Source organism: Cydia pomonella, chromosome 1, assembly GCF_033807575.1.
Source record: "Cydia pomonella isolate Wapato2018A chromosome 1, ilCydPomo1, whole genome shotgun sequence".
In the NCBI taxonomy this organism is placed as follows: Eukaryota; Metazoa; Arthropoda; class Insecta; order Lepidoptera; family Tortricidae; genus Cydia; species Cydia pomonella.
This window is the reverse complement of record NC_084703.1, coordinates 30,518,417-30,538,914: the sequence shown is the minus strand read 5'-3', so window position 1 is coordinate 30,538,914 and position 20,498 is coordinate 30,518,417. Positions and strand designations below refer to the sequence as shown.

General features: G+C 35.2%; 1 protein-coding gene and 1 long non-coding RNA gene across 6 annotated transcripts in view; both read left to right on the top strand.

Moving 5' to 3' along the window:
- LOC133528258 (maternal protein pumilio) overlaps positions 1-20,498 on the top strand; it is a 476,367-nt gene that overhangs the window by 182,165 nt on the left and 273,704 nt on the right. The window lies entirely within an intron of this gene.
- Positions 4,813-18,656, top strand: LOC133519344 (uncharacterized). Its single transcript, XR_009799621.1, has 2 exons — positions 4,813-11,435; positions 11,702-18,656. It is a non-coding gene; the product is annotated as an uncharacterized LOC133519344 (long non-coding RNA).

Here is a 20,498-nt window from a genome sequence, read left to right as displayed (position 1 = left end):
CTATTCTCAACTCAAATCGTCTGAAACTTTTAACAGCAAACACAGTGAGAAAAACCCATTTCAATCAAAATAGTACATTACGATACAAGTGCGAAAAATAAGAAATTCGAAATGAGAGGCGATAAATTAAAACACGACCGTATGGAGTGTTTTAAATCGACACGAGTTGCGAATTACCTATTCGCTCATGTATGGTACAAAGTTTTACAGTACATATGGCCGTTTAAATGTTCGACACAGTAACTTGATATGCTAATTTTCGCACTAGTGCGGTAAAGTAGCACCATATGTACTGTAAAAATCTTAAAATGTTGTGTACTTTTTTTAAATAATTATATGTAAAATATTTCATTAGGTTAATTTAATAGCCGTTTAAAACATTTTAACAATTGTCAATCGTGGCTGAATGTCGAATAGGTCGGATGCCTTCGATGCCTAACCTGTCAACAAATGACAATATGGCGGACGAATGTTTTATTTGTCACCGTATTTAAGAATAATTTTAATATTTTAATAATTTAGTTTTTTCTTCGCAAGTGTGATGAAAAACTCGGGTTTTTAATTCCCTACAGCCTGCGGCTGTCGAGAATTACCACCCTCGCTTCCAAGATTTAACTTACCCCCCTCGTTGCACAATGTACTATAAAAAACCGCACCCGTGACGAATATATGTAGTATACCAAAAAATCGCAAATAATTCGTAGTATAACCACCTGCGAAGATATTACGGTTTGTTTTGCGGTTCTTGAGACATAATGACTCCTTGTTCCTGACTCATACATTTATTAAAAAAAAAAAAAAACGTAACTCGACAATGTTCATTCCAAATCGTCTAAGACTCATAGGTTTTTACCATAACAATGCTGGCAAAACCTATTTCAATAAAAAAAAAAACATAAAAGTAACAACTTCGGTTCGGTTTCCTATGTCAATGAGAGCAGAATTTCAGCCCACAGTGCGCCGTAGTCTAATAAGTATATACGACACAGGTAAAATATCCAGCTCATTTCGCCGCAGTATAATAACATAGAATGTCAATGAAAGCCGAATTTCAGCCCACAGTGCGGCGGCTAAAAGATGTAAGGGTCAAATCGTTTTGCTAAAACACTACGAAAAGGTGGAACCTGTGTTCGATACACTCTTCTTTTTAGCATATCTTTCTATTCAATAATTTTCTTTATTAATTCACTTGTTAACCACGATTTTGAGCATAGGTGACGTATTGTTAGCAGTTCGGGTTTTTGAAATAACCAAGATGTATGGGAACTCGACTGTACATCAATTAACCGAACAAACTGCTAATATGGCTGGCTGACGGGACAGAATATCAACAAAGATATACCTATTTGTTCAACACTTATGTAATAATGCTGTCACGAAAATCGATTTTGCAATGTTGTTAACTTATTCATTTTTGTCTGACTACTAACTATGCACTCCTAATTCTAAACCGGCAAAGTCGATTATTTCGTCCGTTTTTGAGAATATTCAGTTATTTTACCATCACAAGAATGTCATATCTATTCAAAATGTCATGTGCGGACTGACGGGTCTGAGCAAAGTAACCTCTGATATCTAACAGTTTTTCTACTTATTTAACTGTCTCTAGAGGCACTGTGACCTTATTTCCCAATTCCCTTCATACAACTGAGAGCAACCTATATATACGTCACGTATACTAATAATAAGAAATGGACATACAAATAAGACCTTGCCAAAACATGCTATCACTTCGTCGTAGAAGGCTTTCTGTGGAATACCGACCACCATTATACCAAATATTATAGGTACACATAATTAACGGTTGTTCACTTGACTATTCATTACTGGCAATTAATTCCCGCGGGTTGAGCACTGCGGCGCTGAGATCGACCTCGTGGGAAATTAAACTGCGCGGGCCGTCTTCTACCGCCCACCGCCTCTCAGTTCGCCCGGCCTTCCTTCACACGTGAATACTTTCTCCTCTGATACTAACCATAATATACAGGTTTTTACAAACTTTTATTTATTTTGCCCTGTTAGTATGTATGTGTGTGAGTGTGTGTGAGGTAACTGCGGAACCAATCGAGAGATATCCCTCTTACACCCGATGCCTCAAGCTTTCTAAGTATGATATCGATCGAAACCGAATCAAATGCTTTGCAGAGATCCAAAAAATACCCCGAGACATTGGTTTCCCCCATCCAGAGAGCTGGATATTTTATTCGATAGATGGATGGCTGCGGACTCTGTTGACATTCCCTTCCGAAAGCCAAACTGATTGTCTGAGAGAATTTTGTTTTTGTCCAGAAATTTTGTGAGACGAGTATTGGCTATTTTTTCCAAGATATTAGAAAAAACATTGAGTAATGATATAGGACGGTAATTGTTGGGGTCACTTTTAGATCCATTTTTGTAAATTGGAGATACCTAGTACTCTGTACATACTATTTTATACAATTATATACAATCGTATTTAAAATAAAAGGGCGAATTGAAGTGTTCACCTGTAGAGGTAGTTACATGGAATTTCCATTTTTGTGTATTTGCGATTTTTACAGAATTTTTCATTTTATTTAGTGAGAATTGTTAAATTGCGCATTGTTGTAGTAATCCGTACATACTATTCTATAAAATTAAATACAATCGTATTTAAAATAAAAGGGCGAATTGAATATATTACATGTCTCTTAAGACTATTAGAACAGCGTCTTCTGAGAGAATTTAATGAGGTGTTTCTCATAAACATAGTTTTTTCTTTAAGTTTGATAATTTACTTAATACATTATTAAATCTTATACCTTTAAACGAGCAATTCTTGTATGTATATATATATATATATATATATATATATATATATATATATACATTTCTGTGATCTCGGAAACGGCTCTAACGATTTCGCTGAAATTTGGTATATGGGGGTTTTTGGGGGTATACAATCTATCTAGATTAGTCTTATGTTTGGGAAAACGCGTGTTTTCGAGTTTTCATGCGTTTTTCTTTCGACGCAGAATATGGTCGCTAATTTCGTGTTGCCGGCCCCACTGTCCGTCTGGTCCAGCGGGTTAAGACGCGGACTGCTAAACGAGTGTTACGGGTTCGAATCTCGCCCGGTGACTAACTTTATTTCTTTTTATATGTTCAAGTTTATATAAAAAAAAATTAATTTTTATTGTTTTAGACAAGTTTAATTTAGTAAAAAAATGTAGATAAGATTATTACCTATACATACACCCACCACCATATTACAATAAATAGTTATAACGGAGCAATGCTCGGTCGCCCAGGTACTTGTCTTTTATTCGATATTAGGTAGAGGTAGTTACATGGAATTGTGTAAAAGCGATTTTTACAGAAATTTGTCTCCTATAGAAAAACCTCTGTCAGAGGTTAGATTGGAGAGACTACCTGATTACCGAAGATGAACTCCGGTTTATTGGTATAAATTAATCATAAGATGATATTCGTAAAAAAATTATTGATTATGTTTTTGTATATCTGTTTTGACGATCATAATATGAATTCTTGTAGATTGACATGCCTGCAATTTATAATGTAATCTGTATTATGAAACAAATAAATCTATCTATCTATACGAATACGATAGCTGACACGAAGTTCACCGGGTCAGCTAGTTTATTATGATTTAATTACAAAGGTATGGCATCGACAGCAGTGACCAGATTCGGTGCTGTTACGCTGAAATGGTCTTAGAGGAAACCTTTCCTAATTCTTACGCTCTTTTACTTAGCTTCACTGCGGTTATTTGTCCATGTGAGCTTAAAATCTTGTAACCAAAATATAAAGCACTTCCCGGAATCTGATCTGGTTGAATTCGGAGTACTTCCGTGATTCCAATAACAATGTAACAATATGCTAACATGGAGCTGATCTGATGATGCAGTCGGACGGTACCCAAAAAAGGTACCTAGTCCTCGATGGAGAACACAAACACATCGAGTTTAGGCTATTAGCAGCGTCTCGCGAAGTATTTGCTACGCATGCGTACATGCAGAAGAAGTAGGTACAGTCAGCAGTAAAAGGGTCAGCAAAAAAAAAACAGTTTGACTGTTTCCTATTTCTGTTCAGGATCAAAATATCCAGGACCAACCTAGGTAAATATCATGAGAAGCCACATATGTTTGTAATCATATTCATCATACGTTTAATATGAAAAAGCATTTTTTTACTAGCTCTTTTTCCCTTTTATGTTTTACGGTAGGTCCTTGTACCAGTTGTACCGCAATTGTTCAAAAATTAGGTATCTTATTGTTATACTCTTATCTATATATATTATTATACATTATTGAATGTCGTAACAGTGTATATCTGAACTGATTTTGGTCGCAATGCTGCTTTGGGAGCGCTCCCCTATGAGCGGGTCATTAAATATGCATCTCTAATCAGTGCGGTGGTCACAGTATCCTCTATCTAAGTCACCCAATAACCGCAGGCTGGTTTGTTGCTGGTGTTATATAGGTAAATTGCACGCAATTTTTACATAAGGTACCGTAAAACTATGGCACCTTTTTCAACTGATAATACGTGTTAAAACGTCTACGTATGAAAAATGCCCGGGCATCGTTACAAGATTCCTCGCGCCCCGCTTTACCTGTAATGGCAGTCCAAGTGAAACCGCGTGTCGCGTGAGAGCAATTATTCACTCGTTAAGTGATTATTTTGATTAGATTGACTTTTACTTCAAAATATTCATTATATTTTTGACAGTAATAAATTAGTATTTAAGCTTTTTTGAAGTATATCTTGGGTTTTCATCTATGATGTGAACAACGAGAACTGAAAATACGGCCAACTACTGGCCGCTTGTACACATTTATTTGGTTTCCTTTTTAGGGTTCCGTAGCCAAATGGCATAAAACGGAACCCTTATAGTTTCGTCATGTCCGTCTGTCTGTCTGTCTGTCTGTCTGTCTGTCCGAGGCTTTGCTCCGTGGTCGTTAGTGCTAGAAAGCTAAAATTTGGCACGGATATATAAATCAATAAAGCCGACAAAGTCGTATATTAAAATCTAAATTTTTTTTTTAGGGTACGTCCCCTACACGTAAAGTGGGGGTGACATTTTCCTAAGACATTTTTCGCTTCAACCCTACAGTGTGGGGTATCGTTGGAAAGGTCTTTTAAAACTAATAGGGGTTTTCAAGAAACATTTTTTGATAAAGTAAATATATTCGGAGATAATCGCTCCGAAAGAAAAAAAAAATGTGTCCCCCCCTCTAACTTTTGAACCATAGGTCCAATAAATATGAAATAAATCGTGGAAGTAGAGCTTAAGAAAGACATTAAACGAAAACTATAGCAGACATGATCAGTTTAGCTGTTTTTGAGTTATCGCAAAAAGTTTTCCCTTCATAGTAAAAAGACTTACTTTAATTAGGTACTGATTATGCAAATTTGCCTATTTGTTTAACTCGGGTGAAAGGTACCGTTTCATCCCTTGGTTAACAATTTACTATACTTTAAGCTCCAGTTTAGCTTATTGTGACGGAAGAGTAACTACGGAACCCTACACTGAGTGTGGCCCGACATGCTCTTGGCCGGTTATTTACTATGCTTTTAGATTTTAGCGCCATGATATGTCTCAAGACAGATTCAAAGTATTAAGACAGAATCCGAGATAAAATTCATATTCGCAGCTGTTAAAAATATAGAACTGAAGATTTTTACTATTGTCAATACAGTTCCCAGACAAACTCTTAGACGATGTATTTTAGAGAAGCAGGAACATAATTCCATATAGGGAAGGAAACTATTTCTTATTATTCACACTCAGGAAGAGAATAGCTGGCATTTTATTAGTGGCATTACACCTGTGCAGGCTAGTAAAATGAACATATGTGGGTTCTAATGACTTTACCTAGGTTGGTCCTGGATATTTTGGTCCTGACACAAATAGGAAACAGTCAAACTGTTTTTTTTTTTTGCTGACCCTTTTACTGCTGACTGTACCTACTTCTTCTGCATGTACGCATGCGTAGCAAATACTTCGCGAGACGCTGCTAATAGCCTAAACTCGATGTGTTTGTGTTCTCCATCGAGGACTATGTACCTTATTTGGGTACCGTCCGACTGCATCATCAGATCAGTTCCATGTTAGCATATTATTACATTGTTATTGGAATCACGGAAGTACTCCGAATTTCAACCAGATCAGATACCGGGAAGTGCTTCATATTTTGGTTACAAGATTTTAAGCACACATATACAAATTTATAGAACATACACGGGTATTTATTTGGTTGGGACACGAGGTGGCACAAAAAAGTTGATCGACCCATAAACGAAACCGGTTTGAAAAAAACCTGTTTCGGAGCCCTGTAAGCCTTACCACGATTTTGGCACCGACATATTCGGTAACGTCTGCGTAACTTACTTTCGTAAAACGTAACGTCTCAATCTCGTGGTAAGGCTGGTAGCTCACGACTTTGCACTTCAGATAAGGAATGACCACTGAGAGAGGGGTACAACTAAATGGCAGTTGGAACAATGTTGTCAGCACTTAAAAACCAGAGTCGGGGTTTGGCATTACGAATGACTTTTTGTCATACCCCTGTTTTAACTTACCCCAACGCACTTAATTATTTATTATTTAATTAAAACGCACATTCGGTACAAAACCGGACACTCACGCAACCTGCTAGTGATCATCATGACTGTCGCAACGACAAGAAGCAGATCGGAGTCGCTCAGCCGCGCCCGATTACGTCGTTACGCTTCAGGGAACGCGGAGAAATTGAAGTCTACGATCCTCTAGAATGTTTGCAGCAAATTACAAAACTTCAAGTAATTTAATTGTTCCTCGCACCGTTAGCTCATTTACGAGAATTTGGCGATTTACTTGATTTGCGTGAATATACAGTATCGGATCGTGAAGCAAAGCTTTGAACTGGCTAAAGTCTAAATGGAGTAGACTTAGCCAGGTTATAAGTTGTGTTGCTAAGATTTTTACTGATGGAAAAGTTATAGGTATTATTTATGTAAATGGATTAAAAGCTTATTTAATGCTGAATTATTTAGAATATAATTTTACATAATTAAATTTTTTAGTATTGCATAATTCTATGTATTATTTAAAAAAAAGTTTTTTATAAAAAAAACATGCAAAAATACGCGGCCTCTTCAAGGTGAGTTTGAAAACGATTTTATTTTAAACGCCCAAGTAGTGGAAATGCTACAGTATGCTACATATTTGTTATCAACTCATAAAGCGCTTTCATTTAATACATTACATAGTATATTTTCAGAAAAAAAAAGTGTGTTAGTAGTTTCCTATAACATAAAATTATACTGTTATTCAAATGTATGTTCTTCTCGTATTTGTGTGACTGATTTTGTCGTCGGTAACAGTCGTAGCGAATCTACTAGTTGTATATTATCAAAACTTCGTCCTTATATTAGTCTAAGGTAATTGATACCAATTAACTTTGGTGAATCTGCAAACGAGAATATTAAAAATATATTTTTCAACACACTTGCTCAAAACGACGTTTTTATTCCAACGATTTTTGGCTCATAATCCTAGATATTAAACACGCGTGCTTTTTCAGTATATTATAACACTTGGGCTTTTTCATTATATTATCCGACTGAGTTAAAAAGGTAACTGATTGCAAATAATATGCATGGAAACGGAGCCTTCTTAATTTGGTCGAGTAATATTTATTTTTCTAATCAACTAGGTTCAAATGTTAGTTCAAAGAGGTTTTATCACACCAAACATAATTTATAGATTAAATTATCTCGTAAATTACATTAATGAATAAACATAACATTTTATGGATTTGATCTCCATCCGTCGAAAAGAAATACGAAAATATTAGCTTTTATACATTTTTTTAATTGGCTGTTTGTCGAATTCGTGCGCGCCTTTGCCTTGTGCGCGCATTGGAATCGTGCGTAAAAAAAAATAACGCGCCAGCCATTTTCCGTATTTGTCATAAAATTGGAATAGTTTTGCATGTTTTTAGTTTATATATTGACGAACATGTTGTCATTTTCAAGCATTGAAAATGAAGAACACATAAAATTGACGCTGCCAGTAATACTAATAGAGGCAAGAGCCGAGAGCGATAGCTTTTTACCATCAAAATCGGGTGAAAAATAATTGGCGGCATGTGAAACTTTTATTTAATGGAAAATCAGCAAAAACGTCCAGTCTTTCTTGGAAAACGTGTTGGTAGCTTATTCCAATGAACTGGCGAATAAGTGCCTACAAGCCCAGCACGCTTTGGTGCAATTATTCGATTTTAAAACTGTAAGCTACCATTTTGAAAATCGTAGGTAAGTACTGTTTTGACAAAATATCTGATTTATTATATTTGTTTTTTCCTCGCAAGTGTGTTGAAAAACGTCGTATGAAACGCGTGTGCATTGGTAATTACCCACATCGGCTTTCTTATTGCGCGCTCGCTTACAGCTCGCGCGCACAATATCGCCTCGTGTGTAATGACGAACTTAGCACACTTGTATCATAATGTACTATTAGGGGTGGTCATTGCTCCCTTACCACACAGATTTCACCCTATTAGGTAGGTCAAAGCTTCTTTACAACCATAAACAGCACATGCAGGCATTTTATTAGAGCTTAACAAGGACAGAACGATTTCAAAACAATGAATAATACTGAAGTATTTTTTTTGTACTGTGTCAGAACTCTTAGCTCGGTATGGCAGATAAAAAAAAATAATGAAAGGCCACTACTTCCTCAAAACCTACAAACTCTTATAATCCTAAATGGCTGTTTGAAGTCTCGAAATAAAGCTTATTTGCATTTTTGTAAAGTTGAAAGTAGTTGGGTTTCAGTTACATAAAATGGCACATTTAGCTTTTTTATGAGTTTTATGCTTCTAGACTTATTATTTGTATATCTTGTAAATTGTAGCGAAAGTTAGATTTTTGTATAAATTGTTTATCTTTTCTTGATAACTGTTAAATGATATCCACAAATATCTGCGATTGATGGATCTAATCTCAAAAAACTTAACTGACAATATCCGATTTCGATTGATTTCAAAAATGGTACACATTATTATGTAAGCAAGGGCAACCCAAAGACTACTGAATAACGTAAATTAATTAATTTGAAACTTAGTAGGCCACTGTTACGCTCTAGCTCATAAATTAGAAAACTAAAGTAAAAGTAAGTATATCAACTAATTTCAAGTGACATAGAAAAGTGTATCGTGTCTCAATTTTTTTTTAAGTATATTTTAAACGACTAAAATGGATTCTAAACCGTCGTTGTTTTTAATTGCGTGTAATTCTGACAGCTGTCATAATTTGACGTTTCAGGGATAGTGAACATTTTTTTACTGTACATATTATTATCAATTATTTTTATATGAAGTTAATATTTCATGCATGAACTCTGAAAATTTTGAAAATGGCCAGTTCCCTTGAACGTAAAGTCATGACGTAAACAATAATGCAGTTTGTTTCAAATGGATGGCAGATAGATGTAAGGCTTGAGATACACTTGTATTGTAAGTTTTACTTCCGTAAGTAAGGACAAAGCTATTTGTGAATGTAGAATGAGATAATGATATTCATCTCTCACTCTATAGTATAGCTGTGTCCCTACTTACGTAAGTTTACCGGCCGCCTAAGGAGAACACTCTCACGGCTCGGTCACGACCTCGTGCGGCGGTAGCAGCGGCGAGTGCGGCCATAGGTTGGAGTGGAACACAGCGACCCGACCTTTCGTTCCCACCTATGGACGCCGCTTGCCGCTGCCTCTGTTGTAAAAACGGCGGATTACGTCAAAATGTTTGATAAAACTCAATCAATTATATTGTTTGATTTTTAGGAAAATACAAAGAATGACAATAATTTTAAGCACGTGACATAGACACTTATTATAATTATATCGCAGTGGCACAGAATAACTAATAGTACTACCGTACAGAAAATTCACTCCTTCACAAAAGTCATATTTAGGTATAAAATTATACCTATACTCGCCGCCTGCAAGCAAAATTGAAACTTATAACCGCGCACGAACCGTGAATCTTCTTTGCGAGCCGCAGTTTTATGACCCAGCTGTGAGTGCCGGCACAGGGTTGTCACTTGACAAGTTTTTGTACCTGTACCTACTGATTATTTTTAAGGTAAATAATTATGTAGGTAGGAATTACAAACGTTGATTCTGTAAATATATAATTTTTATCCGGAGATAGTATATCTGATTCTCACGGAAGTATATGTCGGTCAGTTCCTAATATTGTTTCTGGGCAACCAATATTCAATAAATTAAGGATGTTTATTTCAACTCTTACTAAGTAAGGACTCCGGGAACTAAAGAAGAACTGCGAACCGATCGGGCGCCGCCGCCTTTACGCTTGCTTCCAAGACGACGCGCCATAATCATAGTCTAAGAGCTGGCAACTTAATTATGTTAATTGTTAAGTTAGTTTATTGGACCGATGGGTGTTTAACTGGGTATTTGTAACGAAATCAAATACAAATAGGTACAAAAATGAAATGTGTTTATTACAACATTATCTTTTAATTGTTTTACTTTTAAGTATTATTTAATTGATTTATCCCCAATTTAAAAGTTCGATTATCAAATTTCAGAGTCGAAAGTATACAATCTTAATAAATAGTCCGCAGGGAAACACGAACATGGCAATTACCTACGTAAATGAATCTCTTGCAGTAATTGAAATATTTCACTTCGAGGATTTCCGTGTAAATAGTGCTTAAAATTGTGTGTAAATGCAATCCCTAATTTTTGAACGTACTCATTTATTTCCTGAGAAGGCACTCGGCGGCAAAATTTGTTAAACCTGTCGTGCTTCGAGGCCCTCGCACGCTTAAAATTCCACTATTTGAACCACTCGCTACGCTCGTAGATCAATTTTGAAATCTTTCGTTGCCTCGGGTCTCAATATAATCACAAGAAGTTAAACAACAACTTTGCCCCCTTGTATAATAAATAACTATTTGACCACACCTATGCGAGGAAACTACAATCTGATTTCATTGCAACAATTCTTATTACATGTAATAAATATTAATTATATGTAATATTTATTATTCAAAATAATCGTTTAAGTATTATTAGTCTATCCAACAAGCTAATTAACGCGTGAACAATGAATCAAAATCTAATTACTTTAACTCTCTAGAGGATAAAATGCAACTTTACTCACTGTTTTTAAACGGTAAAATCAGCCTTTACGAGCGGGTGTGGTGAAAAATATATTTTGTTGTGTGAATCCGGGATCGGAATTGTTGAAAAGAAAGTACGATTCGAGAAAGGTCACTAGCTCTTAGACTATATCAATCATCAACCTACTTGACGACGTAATTATAGATACCTTCTTGTTTAACATTCTGTGATACATTGTTGTTGATATAAGTTATTCATAAGGAATAATTTAGTAGGTGCTTAATAGACCTTACCCAGGCTATAGAAAATTTTTTAGAAGTAGGTGGGAGAATCAACTTTTTAGCGTCACTCGTTGCCATGGTTACGATTAGTTGTCCAGGGGACAAAAGTTCATTGAAATACTGATTTTATGGTACTTATATGTATCAAACTTGCGTTTTTGTGGTCGTTATAACCAATGTCCATAATGGGCCCCCTACTAAGCATGTTAATAGAACGACATACAACGTCTCTTTAAACAAACTGTGCCACTGTTGTCCCTTGGACAACGGGACAGGATAACAAAACAAAAAAAGTTGATTCACCCAGGTATTTACCAAGTCTAAGCTTAGGAATGCATAATTCATTTTAATTTGGTCTAAAGCGCTTTAGTTTTATGCAAACAAAACGAATCAAAATGTTATCGAATTTGATTAATGAGATGTTATGGTTTACAGTTTAAATTCATCAAAATGACTTAACTTTCAATATCGTCCAGAATTTTAAAAAATGTTATATCTGTTTCCTTGTTTATTCAGACATCAGTTAACAGAACAATATCTTTTATACGGATTAGATCGAGATTTAGGTTTCGAATCCATTGTGTATTTTCAAATTTGCGCGAGCGCCACGTGATACGACTATCGTGATCGTGCGAGCCGAGCGGCAGCCCGCTGCTATACGCCTCGGGAGGCGCGCCGGCCAAATATACCTAAACTGCGTAGTGACACCCCCCTGGCAGTGGTCAGATATGCTAAAAAGAGTGTTCGTATGGAGGATATAGCACAATCATGAAATTTGGTATGTATACAAATTGAAGGCCTTTTTTCATGCCCATACCATTTGACATTTGTGGACCTCGAGGAATCGCAGCTATCTTGGAAAATATGTACCATCAAGGAGAAATTCGCTTTTTACTCCAAATCTACATTCTGTATGAAAATATAGTTCAAGGCAACATTAAAGCTTATTAAATTCTACACCAAAAAGTTCTAGATATCTTTGCGGAAAAAATACATCTTGTTATGGAAAATCCTTGCTACACTTATACACTTTCAGGGGACATTCTCTTCATAGGAAACTCGGAGGAATATGAATTCCACGTGATCTACCCCAATATTAACATTTTACTCAACTGCGACTTAACCAGAAAGTAGGGTTATTGGTTTAAGTACTGATGATTCAGTACTCCCTGTAGCTATGGATACTAGACGGATTTTATTAAATACGTATCGGGAGATTCCTCCTATCCATCACAACTTGTTTACACTTGATTTTTACAGAAAAATTAAGAGGACTCCGAATATTAAATCATATTTTTTAATACAGTTGCTCAATAAGTGCTACTTTACGTAGCTGTTTAGCGTGCGGAAAGTTGAATTTCGCGAACTAGTGCTTTTTACTTTTCCATTTGTTCCAATTCATGACTACTTATTGATGAGTGTTAGTTTCCTTTTAAAGTCGTAATCAACATAAAAACCTACTGTTAATGTAAAAATAATAAATATAAGCATATTTCATATTTTATTACTTACCTCTTCATCCTTTATAACACGTTTATTTTTTAATATTGAATATTGAAAAACTGTTCTTCATAAGTTGTCTGAATGGAACGGAATAGCTGCCGAAACGCCTATCAAAGCAGAGGCGTTTTTTCTTACTACAAGAATGATTTAAGAAGGCAATATTCGATATTGTTTTCTTACAATTTAAATATACGATACACAAATAATCGTAAATAACGATACTTAGGTAATAATAGTATAGTAATGTATATTTACAATTGTTTCTGTCTTATAGAACATGCATAAAAAAAGTACTTGTTGTTTTTCTTACTTTTTCGCAATGTATTAAAAAACGTCGTTCGATACACGTGCAGAAATGTCATTCTACACTCGTTCCGAGTCTTGCCACTCGCCTACGGCTCGCGGCAAGACATCTCCGTGCTCATGAAGTAATGACATACTTTCCGCACTAGTATCGAAATGTACTTAGATTATCTTCTAGCGCCTAAACTATTAAACGGAGTTCAATGAAATAGACATAAGTAGATCCATAATTAGTACACGAGTGCTATGCAATACAAAGTTACTAAAATTAACGGACACAAACTTTTTAGGGCTAAATAATGGGATTGTAAATAATACATGGAAATCATTCCAAAAAAGAGGTGTTGCCTTACATCAAATGAGGTAGTTCTGTTTTATATATATATTGGTAGTGATGAAATAGTAATGACAAATCCCGGTTTTCCACCTTGAAAGCCGTTCGGATCACTGTGTGTATAATGTCACTGTGTGTGTAATAATCCCACCAAAAACATAAATATAAAAAAGGAGAGCCAAGTTCAATACAAAAATTATGCTTGGCTGTGGGCTTCGCCGCAAAAATAATGGAAATCGAAATGTGTGCCAAGTTCTATACATAATCCAAATATGTATTTATAGGAAAAAATAACATTATGAACAAGTATTAATCTCTATTTCTTTGCTTTATTGGATACATATAACAATTGCTGTTATTTAAAAAACTAGTGAGTTCTTAAAGTAGGTTAGATTTGACTTGGCCAGTTTTCATTACATCAGTCATTTTATAAAGTTAATCATCATATATATATATATTAATTCTGGTAAAAACTGGCCAAGTTAATGGCCAACTAAAATGAAAAAAAAAAAAAAAAAAATTTTTTTTGTATCTATTACGTTTTAATAAATATTTTGTCGGGAATTGCTACATAAAGGTGTGGTGTGTAATTGTAATCTCCTTGAAGATTATAAATTCAGAGTAAATTATATTGTATAGCAAAAAGCCGCAGGTTCAGTGGCTACAATATAGTCTTGCGATTACATTAACGACAAAAAATAGAACAATCTAGGATTGGTCAATACTTTAAATTGAATCTCCTGCACGTACCCCCCCCCCCCCTTCAAAAAAAGGATTTCGGACCTCTAAATTTTGATAGCTCGGCAGATCTTCATTTCTAGTACCATGATAAAGATAAAAAAAGTTTCATGGATGTACATATTTTGCCGCCAACATTTGGTATTTTTCCTGTACTAGAAAGCGTGTAGTCCGAGGTCTTCATTGATAACTTTTTTTTAGGGAGCTTCTCTTCACAGACATCTGTATTGCCAATAACTTGCTTCCGGACGGGGCTTTTTTTGCAATTCTCGCCTTCACTGCCTTTATTAGAGCTGGGGTCCGAACGGTGCGTGGTCTTCCAGACCTCTTGCGGTCATCGAAGCTCTGAGTTCTATTGTATCTATTAATTGTGCTATAAACAAATTGTTTGTTGATTTTTAGGTTTTCAAGCAACTTCAAAATCATGTTTGGCGGGTGCCCATATTTGTGCAACGCAATTACTGCGATACGATTCTCTTTTAGGCCCCAATTCCTTATGGATACGACGAGATAAGCGTTATGTGTTGTATATAATTATACCTCACAAATCCACCACATTGTCATTTTTTAATATTTTGATAGCATTTGTTTTAACGGAAATAAAGAGGTTGCAAATCGAGTAACAGAACTTAGTAACCAACTAGGTAGAAGCCTGAATTTTCAGTAACCAAGCAGGCATTGTTATAAACACAGTAGTATATTTAAAATTCATTGAATTTGAACCAGTAGCTTAAGAATTATAACTAAGTAGTCAAAGTTTCTTAATACCCCCTTATTCATAAACGTGTACTAAAGTTACGATGCCGCTATCATCGTTTGTCCCTTTCCATCATATCAATACGTCGGAAGTGCTTTTTCGTATCAACATCGCCTCCCCCTTGTAGTCGCCCCTTCCTAGTCCTTGCTGCAGGATCTGCTGGCTGGAGTTACCCCATAAGTATCAGTATCATTATAACAGAATGTCTTGGCCATCGTATGAAAACACAATGTATCTCACAAGTATTAATTATTATATTAAAATAGATTATTTAGTGCGATTGCCAAGTCAATCTATTAATTTAAAACGTAAAAGATTTTTAATATTGGTATGGTCACTATAAAATGTTGTTAGGTTAGCAAATTACGTAATAACTTAAGACAGAAGTCCCTTATTACATGAATCTCACTACTTTTTAAGGTAGAAGAACTTAGTTGTGAGTCTTGTTTTTTTACTAGTTATGTTTTTGATGACATCTGGTTTACTTGGAAAATAAAATATATGATGATATTGTTTTGATATTGAACGCCGATGCAATAATTTGGCCACTTCCTTCGCTTTAGCAACACCGGAGATAACATCCCCCTTCCTTATTGCCAGCCGGAGCCGCGCCTCGTACCTCCTCCGCTAACTAACGCTTATTAAACTTCAACAACGCTCGGCTTCTGTGATCACTTCACCATCTTGTTTGCTCTTTTAACTTAGATTAATCGTTGGCTCTTTTTTGATACCGTAGCGTAAACCAGGCTTGAATTGGAGAGTTTGCTTAATACAAACACGTATTTCTCCAAAGTTAAATAAGTCTGTAGTCTTCAATACATGGTGTGTTTTTTAAACTCCCTTAACTTCGGAGTATGGCTAAGTACATTTAAGGAACTTAAATGGCAGTTATTTTTTTTTTCGTAAAAAGTAATTAGGAGCGTTGTTGTAACACAGACAAATTAAATCCACCAAACCTTTGAAAATTTTGACATAAATATCGATCGTCCGAGATAGAACTTGCGTTTAGTAGCAAATGTATAACTACGTTTACACGTTTGTAGGGGCCTTACAGGATTTTTTTAAACTCTACCTATGTTACATAATATCAGTTTTTTTTAATCTGTATGTAACTTAGTAATACATTGTTTGTTTGTTTAATTCTAGAGAAAGTTCTAAAATTGTATAATGTGTGTAATACAAGTTTACTAATTTTATGATACTGTAAAGGGCTACGGTTTTTCTGAGGTGGGGAATGTAAATGCTCGAGGTAGATTTCTGATAATATTTAATTCTATTTTTTCTTGAAACTAAGAACAGAAATATCATCTATCGTTGTTGCTTGCCACCTTCAGAATGAATCTCCTGCAGATCTTTATTCCTCCAGCAGGGCGATATTTCTGAATTAAAATAAACGTTGCCAGTTACCCTCGGTTGAAAGTGGCAATCATCATCACAAAACTACACCCTATCCTATTCTACCCTAACTACAGACTCCTACCTACTCCAGGCCCCTACAGTGTAAATAATTTTCCTAAAACCCCTTTGCTATGAGTCAGCCTTATTCAAGGTAGCTCTTGTCCAAACCATCCGCACAGGTCATGCCTATGGCTACGATCCTCGCAAAACGGTTGAATACGGCTTTTGGTAAGGGAAAAACACGGTAAAACAACCTTACCCCTGACTCCTCGGCTAAACCCTTTTTATATTTGAACTTACTGACAGCTAATTGCCACTGGTCATAACTAGATGACATTTGACTTTGTCAGCTGTTAAAAAAATCACCTTTTTAAAAAAAAAAATAGAAAACCGCGAATTTTATTTAATACACGCGACAATAATAAATCATATTTATAGAAGCTGATTTTCTTCATCGGTGGTGGCGTAGAGGTGGGGGTCGCATATGTCCGCCTGCCTTCTCGCCGCACCTTCCATGAAGAAGTCGAGCCAGAAATCGGCTCGTAGCTGATTCAGGTCGTTAGGCAGCAACGTGGAAGCGGGGGCTGCATATGGCCGCCAATCTTCCCGCCGCGCGCCTTCCGAGATGAATATGAACCTTGTAGGGCTCGTATCTGTCGCCGCTTCCTGCTGAGCTATTGAAGGAGTATGTCATCGAGCTGGGCATTTCAGTGTACCGTCAAGTAGAGTAAATACATATATGCTGTTCTCTACACTAACAAACGTTATAAGAGTGTTAGTATTACAGTGTGTTAATTCCATAGAACCTTAAAATTGTAATACTGTTATTGAGAAATTACAAACATCTGTGTGTTATAATTATTACAACATTGCAACAGTAATCTTCATATATAATTTACTTAACCTCATGTCATATAAATTAAATAAAAATGTTCGGGCTCCGCTTCATGGATACGATCACATGACATAAACTCGTTTTTACCCTAATAATATATTCATATTTTTTACTAAGTCCCTTTGAAGAAAATCTTGTTTAAAATTTAGATTGCGTCTTTATTTACTACTTGTCTTGTTTACTTTAGGATTTTCGTTAGACGCAAATACGCGGCTGGCTTGTGAAAAAGTATACTTTACAAAAGGGAGAAAAATCAGTGTCATATTAGTAACATAGGTACAATTGTTTATTTGTATGAAACTACTTTATTAGAACGTTATTTTGTCACCAGCAGATATTACCCTCCAAACTTAGGGTACTTTTCAGTGACAGGCTAATTTTTGACTGCCATCCAACGAGTAGGTTTGGTAAAACATGGACAGTTGCAAGAAGGGCAATTCGATATACATGAATTATATATTTTAAGAAAGGTAAAAAATCCAGCTTTTGTTTTATGTAAGATTTGGACTGTGCTATGTCCGTCATTTCTGCAGCTAACCGTACATTACCATGAAAGTAAGGGACAGTGAATCTTATATCAAATTAATATTATTACTTTTGTTTACTGACAGAGAACTAACGTACTAAATGTGCTCATCATTTCCTACAAGAAGTAATTGATTAATTTTGATTATAAATTAATGTAATTTTCACAAATTCCAAAGTAATCTCAATCACAAGTAGTTGTAACTACATGTTATCAACTACAAACAATTCAACTACATGTAATCTAATTTGTAGTTAAAATTACTCAAGTAATTGATTACGCCCAATACTGCTTAGCCATACCCCGAAATTAACGGAATTCAATGAAACACGGTTAATACAATAATGATACTTAGTAATACAATAATGATACTCATACAATAATGATACTCAGTAATACAATAATGATACTTAGTTATTAGTTATACAATAAAGATTTTTTTTTCTCTAGTTCGATACATATTGTATTACATTTGTGAATTTCACTCTTGTTTGCCTGCAATGTTTACTAGGCTAAAACGATAAACCGATATTGATAAAAGAATATCTCCGAAGGAAATTATATGCAAGACTCCTATGCGAGATTCGTATTAAGTACTTACTTCCATGTACTAGTTAGTATCGCATGACATGAGGACCTTATCGAAATGAAAGTAGTGATAATTCCATTGAGGTATTATGTAGTACTAGAGAAGACCACTGGAAGAAAATGCTTCCACACCTCAATGAAGTGCCGGCACTTCACTGCGTTTAGTACGTCTCCGACTGCTGGCGAGATGCCACGCATGTGTCACAAATAAAAAATAAAACCAAATACCATTGTGCGTTAAGAAAATGTATTCTAATAATATCAAGAAACATAATAAAAGCAATATATTAACAATCCACTGCGAAAAAACTCTTGTTTTAAGCTCATTTAGAGTATTTTGAAATGTCACTTTAAACATGTACGCCATTTTCTTTGGCGCATAGATTAAATTTCGTAGATGTAACACTTAGGTACTAATGTACTACCTTATTATTTGCAGAATATATACATAATAATGATATATTACTGTTTATCTCTATATAAGCGCTATTTGATAAAAATTGCTAATTGCTACGAGTACGAAAGTCATTTGAGAAAGAGTTTCATGACTATTTTTATAAATTTTAATGCCATCCGTGTCACATATGTAAAACAATTTCAATACACTTGTAAGGAAATAAATACATTTTATCTAGATTCTTCACAGTGTGTATGTAGGCAGAAACTGAACAGTTGTCATAACAGTTTCGCCTCTGGCTAGCTACACAGCTATGCTTATTCTTTAGCTTAGTGACAGACGTCAAACGCCGAAAATGGCGGACACAATTTGTTCTTGATAGCCTGTCTAGTATATTTATGTCAGTGGATAATTCTGAAATACCCTTTGATTCCGAATTCTCCAGTGCAGGTTAGTCTGAAAAATTCTAAATATTTGAGCTAGAATGTTCTTAGTATAGAAGTTCTTGAATAGTCACATCGAAAATCTATCCAAAACAAAAGGAATTAATCTATTTATTGCGCTAATTTCCGATTTACTGACGTGCGGCTTATTCCGAAAGATTATTAGAGCGCAGGAAATATTACTCGCTCACAAAAATGTAAGCCAAAACCAAAACCACATGCGCGCCACTCATGTGGTTTTTACCGGTAGCGTTCAGGCCATAGACATATATATTACTTCGTGAAGACTGGCCTTGGGGGCACTACGAATGGGGTCGATACATGGGTGTGAAAATCGCATTTAGTTACACCGCTGCGCTCAGTCGTCTGGCGAACTGCGCAGTGGAAACGCGTCACGTAATGTCATTCCCAATTTTTTAAAACGCCTAATTGTGCTGTGAAATTATGTAAAAACTATACAGAAAAATCAAATACACTTTTGGGATTTCATATCATCGGTAAATCATTTCAAATTACATTAATTTCTCTCTAAAAACAAATTTTAAACGATCATTTTGTTTAATATTGACCTTGCGCCCGATGCGGTGGTACACAGACACATATTAAAGTAGACTGGACTCGCCTCCAAAAAACGTGCCGAGCGAGATAGTTTGAGGGAGACCTCTGCGATTAGGTACCGTATTTATTAAAATAAATATTATTTTGATTGGTTAGGCTAGTTATTGACTTACTTGAGAATAGTCCTTGTAAATGTTGGCATTCAGTGAAAATCAAGCTTCTTTTGTTATGAAGTATTTTGTACGTAATTAAAAATAATGTATTTATCTAACACATTTTAATATGTTTTAACTCCCACTTATTCCTACTTAATATTCTTAAGTGAAGTTTATAAATAAATAAATTATTTCAGACCAAGTTGATCCATAGCTTGTTAGTTACAGAGTATCTTAATAATTGCCTATGTTAGTTGAACAATATAAAAAATAAAAATAATATAAGAGACAAAAATAAAACTAAATATATTACACGATGTAATAATATGATATCATTTGACAGGGGGAAGTCAGGGTCTATAGCAAACCTTAAAATCAGTAATGCTACCTCATATTGCAGACAAAATCAGAAGAGAGGGGGCACATGTATACTTATTAGGGAAGGTTTAGAATATAAAGTTCTAGAGAAAGTTTTAACTGTCTCAAAAATTTGAATTTGAATGCTGTGG